The sequence below is a fragment of the Tursiops truncatus genome, chromosome 14 (assembly GCF_011762595.2).
Source record: "Tursiops truncatus isolate mTurTru1 chromosome 14, mTurTru1.mat.Y, whole genome shotgun sequence".
NCBI lineage: Eukaryota > Metazoa > Chordata > Mammalia > Artiodactyla > Delphinidae > Tursiops > Tursiops truncatus.
This window is the reverse complement of record NC_047047.1, coordinates 77,830,022-77,840,061: the sequence shown is the minus strand read 5'-3', so window position 1 is coordinate 77,840,061 and position 10,040 is coordinate 77,830,022.

The following is a 10,040-nucleotide window of genomic DNA, read 5'->3' as shown; positions in this document are numbered from 1 at the left end:
GCCCACATTTGTATGGAAAATTAAGCTCATTTCAGTCAGCTGCACCCTCTAATTTAGAGCTGTTGTCAGCATAAAGTATCATCATAAAAGATTTCTCCTTCAGAGCTCTTACGCCATCAGGATCTTAAGGTGGTATTCTCAACTTCAGGAGGGACAGTGAGGTTTGCTCCTCAGGTGGTCTCAGAGAGGCTGGCATGAGACTTGGGTTTCACTAAGGATGATTTAAATTTGGTCCGTATTTTGCTTATCTATTCCTCGGGAGGCAGAGTGAGTTTGACGTTAATAATAATTGCTACTCCTTCTTGAACCTGACTGTGCTCCAGGCGGGCGAGCCAGCTGCTTTTGTGATGCTGTCTTGGAGATGAGGTGGGTCCTGGGTGGCACCTGGTCCTTCAGCAGTGACGGAGCATCCATCCTAGGGGTCTCGGGGGAGCCAAAGTTGTAGTGGCCCTTCTGGCCCTTCTTTACGGGTGTGCAGAGGGGCAAGAAGTAGGGGGAGCAGTTGGGGGGAGGGTGTGAAGAGGTGTGAGTATTCCGGGGGTGGGGGCAGTAGAGGGAATATGGAAGGATCAGGACCCTAGGAGGTCTTCCCAGAATAGAACCCCACCCATGTCCTCCGCCTGCCTTTTGTCTGTAGGAAAACTTTAGTCAAAGAATAACTTTAATCAGAAAAGTGAAAAAATGCAGAAAGAAAGGAATAGAGTCAAGCAAGATAAAATAATAATACTTTAGCCATTAAACAAAGTCAGGGACTTTTCCTTCCTCCTCAAGGGTCTACAGATAATATTCTGAGCCATGTCCTTTGAGCTGTTTTGCAGATGCTGAAAGCCACACCAGGTGGGAGAAGTTAACTGTCTGCTGCCCACAAGCAGACCCCAGACCAGCTGGAACCAGAAGGTTAATGATGTTGACCCCTGATGACCTCACCACCAACCAATCAGAAGAATGTCCACGAGCTGATCACGCCCTGATCTTTGAACACTGTGAGACTCCTCATTGCTCCCCTCTAGGGCAGGACACACAGTCTTGAGGGCATTACCCCACTGTGGCCCCCTTTGCCTGGCAAAGCAATAAAGCTATTTCTTTCTACTTCACCCAAAACTCTCACCGAGATTTAATCCAGCACCAACGTGCAGAGGCCGAATTTTGGCAACAGGAAGACTTACTATCCAGAAAGTATCGAAGCTCTGTGAGCCTGGGTAGTGGAGTCCCTGATTTCTGCTCTCACTCCAAGCAGGGAGACACTCTTCTTTCAGACCTCAAAGTTGCTTATAGGATGAGATATACCTGCTTGTCCTTCTGTGCCACGCAAGACCTTAGTCCTGATTATCTGCTAAAAAATACTGTGAACAAGAAACTTCACCTCCCCCAGGTCAAGAAGCTCTTGCACCAAAGTCCATCCCACATCCAGCAGAACCGAGAGATGTGAGACAGAAATGCAGGAGCTTCTTAGAACATAGGTCTGGCTCAGCAACACCCTGCAATTTACAATTCCTGTAATTTACCATTCCAAGCAGAAAAACTTTTCTGAATAAAACATCTGCATCCAGGTTCATGGCTCCTTTAGTTTTCTCCAAGAGCAATGGGAGGAGGGCCTTTGTGTAACTAACAAGCCTCTCTGGAGATTTCTCTGGAAGGAAAGCATAATCTTTGGCCAGGGAAATTCACTTTACTACCCCTGAGAGGAGAAACGTGCTCACAGCTACTCACCAAGATTCCAGAATAAGTCTTAGGACCCAGAATAAGCCTGCCAGCACCGCCACCAACACTGCCCCGACACATGATAACCCAGCATCAGAGCCTTGTCTGACAAGTGCAAGTACAGGGAAGGGCAGGGCCCTGGGGCAGAGCACGGGCTAGAGACCTGACCCAGATTTGGGACTGGAGGAGGTCACACCTGAGCAGAGATTGGAGGGTGGGTGGCAGTCAGGTGGAGGACAAGAGAAGGAACGAAAATTTCAGGCAGAGGAAACAGCAAGTGCTGTACCTCCCCTCGGAGAAAAAGAGTCCAGAGCTTTCTAGAATCTGAAAGAGGTTCAGCGAGCCTTAAGGGAGGAGCCCAAGGATGGTTCTGGAGAGGTAAGGAGGGTCCAGATTATGGAAGGTGGGGAAGGTCGAGGTATGACGTTTGGAAGGGGTCCATGAAGCATTTTAGGTAGAAGCGGGATGTAATCCGATTTGCCTTTGGCAAGAGTCACGATTAGAACTCATGGAGCATTTTACTCTGCACCAGGACCTGGGCTCTGTGCTTTCCAAGTACTACCCCATTCATCCTGGGGAACAGCCTGGTGTAATAACAGAGAGAGGGACCTAGAAGCAGATCCCCAGGCCACACACCTGTGAGGGAATCCCAGGCTCCTGGCTCTCTGAGCTGAGACCTCAGAACTGAACCCGCAGACCTTCTGTGTCTTCACAACAATATTAAATAAATACATACACCAAGAAACAGAAAAGACAATACCAATATTCAGTAGATGCTCATTTCATGGCTAATTTCTCCAGACTCAGAATGTATCACTTCTGTGCAGTCGCTGAAATAGACTCAATCAAATAATAAAGAGCAATTAGAAGCTGTGAAGAAGAAAGAGCGGGATAATTAAGGCCCATTACTTAGCTCAGCCTGAAACAAAGAAGTCGCTCAAAGAATTCACCTTTTCCTTAAAGGAAAAAGAGAAAGAGAAGGCAGGTTTTAGTTTTCTCCCGTTTGCCTTTGAGATGTCAAACTTATTTTTCACATCTTAATTTTTCTGCTGAGTTTTTGTTAGTTCGTGGAGGAGCACTGATTCCGCTCAAGTGCCCTGGCATGGATTTCGGGGAAAAGGCCAGCGTGAGACACAAGACAAGGAGGGATGTCCTGCCTCTCGTGCGAGGCTTCGACCATGGCCTGACAATGCCCCAGCTGTTCCTCTCCAATTGACTTTTTCCCCTAAAATGTCAAGAACACAGGCCATTATCATCTTTTTGAAAAATAAGTTGTTGTGTTTTTTTTTGCAGTACGTGGGCCTCTCACTGTTGTGGCCTCTCCCGTTGCGGAGCACAGGCTCTGGACGCGCAGGCTCAGCGGCCATGGCTCACGGGCCCAGCCGCTCCGCGGCATGTGGGACCTTCCCAGACTGGGGCACGAACCCGTGTCCCCTGCATCGGCAGGCGGACTCTCAACCACTGCACCACCAGGGAAGCCCCCCAAAATAAGAAGTTTTTAAAACTACCAGAGAGCCTGGGGTAGACAGCTGCCTGCCATCTTGGGAAAAGCAACGGGGAAGAAGGAGGGGCACTAGGAACCTCTGATTTCACAAACATTCCTGGTCCTTCTGCCTTGAGCTGAAGCTCAGAGCTTGACCCAGTGTTCAGTCACTGTTTAAGGATGATTTTAAGACAGTAAATGTGATTTTGATCTGGGTTAGTTTTTTACTTTCTGATTTTTTTTTACTTTTTTATCTTCTGTGACGTGTATGTGTGTGTGTCTGGTGTGTCTGGTGTGTGTGTGTGTGTGTGTGTGTGCGTGTGCGCACACTATATGGAAAACCGCCTCAGATCCTCTGTGGAATTGGGCAGGAATAAGATATTTTAGAAACCGGAAATTCCTGCTGCCTGCTGCAATCACTATGTTTTAGCCCCATTCATGAATCACATATAAGAGACCACGTCCTGTTAAATGGAGCAAGGGTCCTCACCTTTCCAAACAGTCCTTCATCTAAGAACAGAAGTTACGGGGGAGGCACCAAGGAGAGGGGTTGCATTTTTTTCTCCCAGAGAACCTCTCCCAAAGCCCTCCTGACATCAACAAGCCTGCTTCCCAAAGTCATCCCGATGTGACTTAGACATTCTTCCCACAGACTGAGCTCTATTTTCCCTCTCCATGAATCTGGGCAGGTCTGTGGCTATGGTGTGAGTGATGCTATGTGACTTCCAAGACCGGGTCATAAAGGTGATATGACCTCTGTCTGCTCAGCTCGTTTTGGGACACTTGCTCTTGAAAGGCAGCCACCATGCTGTGAGGAAGCCCAAGCAGCCCCATGGAGAGGCCATGTGTCAGCGCTGTGGCCAATAGCCCTCACTGGCTGTTCCAGCCAACTATGAGAAAAATGAGCAGTGAGCTTTCAGATAATTCTAGTTTCTAGCTGTCAAGTCAGCCCGACCTTCCAGTCTTCCCAGCAGGGGCCCCAGACAGCATGGAGCAGAAACAGTCCTTCCCACTGTGACCTTTCCAAATTCCTGACCCTGGGGATCTGTGAACATAATACATGGGTGGTTGTCTGACAGCTTTGTTTGGGGTGTTCTGTAATGCAACATTAGCAACTGGGACACAGTGAAGGGGAAGGGAACACCGAATTTCCTGGGATTATAGAGTGTTACCATTTAGTGACCTCAAACAAGTCATTTAACCTCTATGGGACTCAGGCTCCTTTTGTAAATGGCAATAATGTTGATATCTATCTTACAGGGCCTTGTTCAGGGTTATACAAAATTCTGTGCAGAAAACATTTGACAAATATAAGGACACACTATTCAAATAGGAAGGATTATTATTTTTCCATTTCAGGAAGATCTGCAGTGATCCAATGGCAAATTCAGCAGGAATCCTGCATGGTCCTAGGTGACGATGATGCTGGGTGGGGTCCCTGGGGCAGATGCCTCTCAACTTTAACTGTGACCCTAAAAGGTAGTCATGAGAATCCAGAAATAAAGTGAACATGTATATGAAATGCATTTCATTTTACAGTCCTACTAAATAGGGTTGCTCAGGGCATTAAATTGTATAACACGGTCACATTAAGGTTGAAAATAAAGCATTTCTTAGGGGAGCTCTGGAGTCCTAACTCACAGCCAGGCTTATTCCTACCCCAGGTAGGAGACCAGAGGGACTCTTCACCAGGAAAGATGTGTAGGATCTGGGATTTAGGAAGTGGTCAGTAAATGTAAACTACTACTTTTGGTGCAGTTTGAAATGGTCTTATTTCTGTGAAAAATATTTCTTTCGGAGGAAATGCCTCAGGATTTTTTCTGGATAAATTGGCTCTCTCTCTGTCTCTGTCTCTCTCTTCCATCCTCCCCTCTCCCTGTACTCTCCCCTCCTCTTCCCTCTCTCCTTTCCCATCCTCTCCCTCCGTAAGTTTCCACAATTTTGAGTTTTTGAGCTGGCACAACCCTCTACTGTGACTTTTCTCCCTCTTCAAACTCAGCACCCGTGTGTGGAGTGTTTTCCCTGAGCTCAGCACTTTGACACACGCTGGTTCGTTGAACCCTGGTGACTCATGAGGTAGTGACCATTGCTTCCATTTTACAGATGAGAATAGTGAGGCTCAGGGAGATTCAGGATTTACCATCAGTGGTAGAACTAGGATTGAAGGCCAGGCCTCTGACTCCACTGTTCTTTCTGCTCCACTCCAAGTAGGTGGAGGGCGCTTATCTCTTGATCTACTTCTAAACCATATTCTAGAGGCTTGGGATGATGTCATTCTGTTTTAAATAACTTCATTTAACTTCATATAACTTCATTTAAATAACTGCCTCCAAATGCCGTGGGGGAAGGCGTTTGCAAGTTGGTTTCATGAAGGCTAGACTCATTTGGATGAAGAACCAAGATACTTTATGTATGACGTTAACAGAATCGATTATCAGCAAAGCTTGTTTTTTTTATAACAGGGACGATCTCTATACTTAGGCCAAATGGAGAGGCAAGAACTCAAAACTTGTGTCCCCTTTCCCAGGTAAAACCTGCCCCTCGACAGGAAAGGGGAGTGGGTGCTAGAGAAGAGTTCTCGCCCAGCGTGACTGATTCGGGCACCATGGAAACCCAGATGTAATCACATCTGTATGTTTTTTTTTTCCTCTTCCTGGAAGTAACAGGAAGAGAAATAACAAGCTCTTGAAATTCAAATTCCCATTGACTCTGAAGTCATGAACATATTTAAAAACAGTGTGAGGCTGTGACATTTACAATCACTAAATTCATGTCGGAGAATAAATCCGGAATCAACTCCAGTCACTGAAGACAGAAGAAGCGGGCATCTCCGGCCCTGTGTTGGGGCCCAGCGGCTTCAGCAATGATAATGTTCAGGAAATCCTGGATGGTGGTGACCACCCTCAGCAACCGAGCCTTTAGACACTTGCAGATGCGCCAAAAATCGGGGGGGAAAACAAAGACCCAGCAGCAGGGAGGGGAGAACAGGACAAACCAGAGGCACCCAGCCTTGCTGCTTGTCTACCTCTACCTGCGCGGCCCGCTGGGCTCTGCCTGCAGGCACAGGTGCGTGGGCTGCATGCAGCAAAATGAACGTCACATCCTGGGACAGGCGTGTGCCTTTCTCAGCCAGAAATTCATCGCCATTAAAGCCAAATAAGGCTCCCGCCAATGTCGGCTGTGCTTGGCTGGTACTGCCACAGGGAGGCGATTCATCCAGGAGCTGAAGATGCTCACCTCGGCAGGGCTGACAGGCAAGCATTTGAGAGACATGTCATTGGCCACCCTCCATCCTGAAGAGACACCTGCCAGCTCTGCAGATGGGCGCCCTTCCTGTCAGTCATCCTTCCCAGCCTTGCTAAAAACTCTAAATGCACCCCATTCTCTGGGGGAGCTCGTCCCAGGTTGCCAGCTGGAAAAACTTCCTGTCATTTTCCTCTCCAACTTCATCCGTCTGAAGAGGGTGAGGAAGGGGGAGCGTGGGCTACAATAAACACCCACTCCCCAGATACCTGGAGAGCATCTTGGTTTTACTTTTTGACCCTACATCTGGCACACAGACGAGAATAAAGAAAAGGTTGAAACTTGAGAAGAATCATTCCTCCCTTTTTCTAACAGGTTTCATGTCTAGAGGTTCAGAGGAGGACACCCAAACATTCATCCTGCCCGGCCATCCAACATTCATCCTGCCCGGCCATCCCACCAAAAACAAGCAGTCGTTGAGCACGAGTTCCAGGGAAGAGACAAACCGATGAAATGTGTGCGGGATGACTTTCTGCTCTGCACCCCAGACAGAAGCTTCCAGGAGCCCGCTGTTGTGATCCACCCCTTTGTGCCTCCCACAAGGTTGGACCACGTGCTCAGCAACCTTCTAGAATTCCTTACTTCATTTGAGGCTCCAAGGACCCTGCTAAGTCAATTACCACCTCATCTTACAAACGGGAGATCTGAGGCCTGGGGAGCCCGGGGTCACGCAGCAGATGAGTGTCTGTGAGGCTGTGGGCTGGACTCCGTCTGACTCTCAACCACTGACTGCTTCAGATCACAGGGCAAAGAAGACATGACACTGATTAACGGAGTGAAAGTCCCAAACAACTTCAGAACAAGGGCCAGACTGGGCACTCAGGTCATTGCATGGTTGCTCCCCGACCCTGGGCAGGGGCGGCAGGGGCCACATGGGCCACAGCCGCCCCTTCTGCAGCCCTCAGAGGTGTGGCCGTGGTGGTGACCTGCCTCCAGCCACCCTTGGTCAGACTGTCGTCCCCACCGTGGCCTGGTCCCAGAGCCCTCACCGTCACTCTCCTACACACGTGCACACGCCGTGTCACAAGACGACATGCCTTCCACGAATTGTGCAGCGTGGCCACAGCCCAGGAAGCGCCTCTGCCCTGGGCCCTCCCCACCTGGGTGCTGGACCCCTTGGCAAACTGTCCTGGGCCGTGAACACCAAGGCTATTTCCAGAACTCTCCCCACTGCCACAGACACAGTGTCAAACATGTCACTCCCCTAACCCCCCCCCAACCTGCCAACTTAAGTAATGAAAACATGACATTTCTTCACCAAAGGAGTCTCTTGCACGTTTGACTCTTTTTGCTACTACCGACCCCAATATGATTCCATTCATAAAAGCCAGACTGAGCACCGCGCTGGGCGAGGCCCTGAGAGCAGCACACGAGCCGGGCCCTCAGGAGCCCGTCCAGGCAGAGGCGTGGCCCTGCAGCCACAGTGGCGCGCGCTGGCCTCGCCTGTGCGTCAGCGTTAATAAAGGCAGCGGAACAGAGAAAGTGCAGACTTTTCAGTCAGCCAGCCCTGGATTCAGGTCCCATTCTGCCAGGAACCAGTCCCAGCTGTGACAACACAGGAGGTCGTGTCGTTTTGTGAGATTTGTTTTCGGTGCGTCGCAGTGTTGCAGCGACGCGGGCAGACTTTCTCACAGTTAAAGAGGAGGTCACAGCAATGCATGCAGGCCGGCAGACGAAAGCCGACAACCTGCAGAAGTGCCTTTCTTTACTGCAGAGTGGTTGGCTTAGAAGCTACCAGAACAGCTCAGCTTTCCGAGAGGTAAGCTATCTGGTGAAGCTGTGAGCAGAGGCCAATCCCTCTATTAAAACAGTGGATTAACGAAGAAGGCTACACCTGGAGTAGATGTTGAATTTGGATAAAAACGCGTCTCCAGGACCTAGTCCCGATGGAGGACGCACATGCCCCAAGTTTGAGGCAGCAGAGAACAGGCTGCTTCTGTTGCTGGGTGCAAATGCCAGTGAAGTTCTAGCTGTGTGACCTGAGGCACGTTACTTAAATGCCCTGTGCCTCAACCTCTCCATCAGCGCAATGGAATAATAATGGCACCTGTGTCATAGAATTGTGGTGAGAGTTAACCGGGTATTTAAAACCCTGCCTAAAACATAGGAAGCACTTAAAGTGCTAAATATAACATCTATTCAAGTATAATAACAGAGGTCATGTTAATTTCAGAATAAAATGTGATGCACGTCTTCTGTAAGACCGGGGAGACCTTTGTGATGACGTCCGGCAGAAGGCAGAATCCTGCTACGGGTCGTTTAAAAAGATAACTAAATAAAAGCTCAGCATCGCAGTCAGCAATGGAAGGTGGATACGGTCTGGGAGCTGCTCCCTACAAGGGCCCGAGAGGCGGCGGTGGGGATAAAAGGGCAGGTGAGTGACGACCCCGCCCTCTCAGTGAGCACGCACCCACCAAGCCAACCAGAGCCTGGGGTGCAGCGAGAGCCCAGGCAGTGGGGATACCGGGGCGCGCTTCCCAGAGCGCAGAGCCATGCGGCAGAGCAGACGGACAGGGCTGCCCCCTCCCTGCGGGCCGGGCCCAGCAGGCAGCCCCACGTGGTGTCGGAAGCCCTGAGACGAGAGGGCGGAGAGGGTAAGTGTGCCCCCTACATAGCGCTCAGGGGCACAGCAGGGCCGTGAGGCCGCAGTGGAGGGAACGCGGCTCAGCGTCCCCTCCCCTGAGGAGCCGCTTCCCCCGATGTGAAGTTCAGCTGGCTGCCTGCCCCTGCGCCTCTTTTAGGCCAGGGAGGGTCTGTCTGTCCCTCCAGTGCCCGACCTGCCGAGGCTCTCAGGACCATCCCTCGTTCTATGCATTAGGAACCAAGAAAGTTCCCAGGGAAATGTGTCCAAGCATCTAAAGAGCAGTCCTCCGAGCACAAGGAAACCAGCTGCCCTGTGTCAGCCTGGAGGGCACAGCTGGCAGGCGAGGAGAAGTCCCAGGGAGACAGGTGTGCACTCCAGGAAAGGGAGGCGTTGCTCGGAATGAAGGCTTTGCAGCCCAGCCGCTGCACGGGTGCTCCCCTGGGGCTGACCACGCTGTTTTTCAGGAAATCTGCTTGGAGAGAGAATGCTGGATGATGAAGGCCCCTTCCAACCCTAGCCTGTGACTGATCAAATCCTCAGACAGGACGTATTGAAGATATTTGCCCCCTTACCGCTCAACAGAGGCAGCTCTGAGCCCACCTGCGCTCACCGCTCCTGTTCCCACAGCCCCCAAACGTGCCAAGGTTGCTGGGGACCTTGAGAGACATAATTATCGCATCACTTCATGAGTGAATTAGGAGCGACCAATTCATTGCCCGGCTCTCCTGTGGAGTTTAAACATAAGACAGCAGGCTCAGATCAGGAGAAACCTGGCAGGTTTTACCTGGGCCCGCAGCTAGTCTGAATACCGATTTTGAAAAAGAATGAAAAAAGGCAGAGATGAAGGTATGTGTTTCCAGACTGGAGATATTCAGTCTAAGAAATGAGCTCCTCCTGGCACCCAGCTCTGTGCCCAGGGCAGGAGGGATGCTGAGAACCCTCCGACTGCTCTCTGAAGCCCTGGGATCC